Source organism: Myotis davidii, unplaced genomic scaffold (genome assembly GCF_000327345.1).
Source record: "Myotis davidii unplaced genomic scaffold, ASM32734v1 scaffold708, whole genome shotgun sequence".
Lineage (NCBI taxonomy): Eukaryota > Metazoa > Chordata > Mammalia > Chiroptera > Vespertilionidae > Myotis > Myotis davidii.
Window position 1 is genome coordinate 45,136 of NW_006298797.1, and position 2,176 is coordinate 47,311.

At 44.1% G+C, this 2,176-nt stretch overlaps 1 pseudogene; it reads right to left on the reverse strand.

Moving 5' to 3' along the window:
* Positions 1–1,240: 1,240 nt before the first annotated feature.
* Positions 1,241–1,612, reverse strand: LOC102766780 (annotated as a pseudogene).
* Between the last annotated feature and the right edge of the window lie 564 nt (positions 1,613–2,176).

The window sequence follows — 2,176 nt, forward strand, 5'->3', positions numbered from 1 at the left end:
AGTGCCTGGTACGTGGGGCCTTGTGGTGTTGTATTTTGTGCCTTTAAATCAATGCAGCAGGTCCAAGCAACAGCAGCCTCCTGAGCACCACACCCTCTGCTGAGGAACAGCATCTGTACGTGAACACCCCCCGCCCCCAGCGCCAGCCAGAAGAGCCACCACAGCTGTGAACAGCACCCACCAGAGGAGCTGCTCCCACCGCAACCGCCCAAAGAGCAACCACAGACCAAGGAGTCACTGCCATCCAGGGAGCAGCCACTGAACGACTCAACGTCTAGATATGTCAGTGAGATCAAACATGGGTAGACAAAGAAACCCCCAAAGGAAAGAGAAGGAGGACTCTCCAGAAAAGCAGCTAAGTAATACAGAGGCATGCAACATGACAGAAAAAGAATTCAGAATAAGGGTCCTAGGGTGCATAAACCGGATGGAGGAAAAAATCGACAACCTCTGCAAGAAGCAAGAAGAAACAGATGAAAAAATCAATAACATATGGAAGAAGCTAGAAGAAACAGATGAAAAAATCAACAACTTAAGTAAGACCCAAGAAGAAATGAAGAGTGATATAGCTGCAATAAAAAACACCATTGAAAGTATCAACAGTAGACTAGGAGAAGCGGAGGACCGAATTAGTGAATTAGAACACAAGGAAGCAAAACACACCCAAAATGTACTGCAATTGGAGAAAAAAATTAAAAGACAGGAGAAGAGCCTAAGGGAGCTTTGGAACAACATGAAACGAAACAACATATGAATAATAGGGTTACCATAGCAACAGAAAGATGAACAAGGATTAGAAAACCTATTCGAAGAAATAATATCAGAAAACTTCCCTGAGGTGGGGAAGAAAAAAGTCACACAAGCCCAGAGAGTCCCAAACAAGGTGAACCCGAAAAGACCCACACCAAGACACATGATCTCACTCATTCATGGATAATAGAGACTATTATAAACTTTTGAACAATAATAGATACAGAGGCAGAGCTGCCTCAAACAGATTGTCAAACTGCAGCGGGAAGGCCGGGGAGGGTTGGGGGGCAGGAGGTAGGGGGTTAAGAGATCAACCAAAGGACTTGTATGCATGCATATAAGCATAACCAATGGACATAAGACACTGGGTGATAGGGGAGGCTAGGGGACTGTCTAGGGCGGGGGGAAAAAATGGACACATATGTAATACCCTTTGTAATACTTTAAGCAATAAAAAAAATGTTTCTAGAGCTACTAAAATTTTAGCATGTACAAAATAGTTGATAAAAATATTCCTCTGGATTGTACAAAAAGGAAGACAAGGACCACTGATAAGACATGGTATATGACATTAATCAGACTTGGCTTCTCTTTCTCCTGCTTCATCTGAAGCTGGACTCTCCTCATTTTTAATTTCTCCATTTTCCGCAGGTAGATCTTCTTTAGATTCCTGGTTGGCCACTTTGGCCTATTTGTCCTTTGTTCCCCTTTTCCCTTCTGTTTGCACCTCTTTGCAGATTTATCCTTTTCTTGCACCTTCTTTTGGCTTCATTCCCATTTTTGCAGGAACAGGTTTAGCTGACAGTCTCCTCTTGGGCTCCTCTTTTATGACCCCCTTGCAGAAGCTGGCCTTCTTGGGCATCCGGTGCCTGCAGGCCATGGAACATCAACAGCCTTCGTGAACCTGGGCTACCTGACCTGCTTCTCCCACCCTCTTATCTTGTGATAAAGCTCTTAATTTTAAAGTTGTCAGATTATAGTTCTTTCCTTTATTGTTAGTGTTTTTGTGTTCATCTTTTCAAATTTTTTTAAATATATTTTATTGGTTTTTTACAGAGAGGAAGGGAGAGGGGTAGAGAGTTAGAAACATTAATGAGAGAGGAACATCAATCAGCTGCCTCCTGCACACTCCCTACTGGGTATGTTCCCGCAACCAAGGTACATGCCCTTGACTGGAATCGAACCTTGAGTCCACAGGCTGATGCTCTATCCACTGAGCCAAACCGATTAGGGCCATCTTTTCAAATTTTTTTTATTGATTTCAGAGAGGAAGGGAGAGAAAAATAGAACTGCCTTCTGCATGTCCCCTACTAAGGATTGACCCAGCAAACCTCCCTCCCTGGGCATGTGTCCCAACCAGAATGAACTGTGACCTCCTGGTTCATAGGTGGACGCTCAACCACTGAGCCCTGCTGGCTGGGCATCA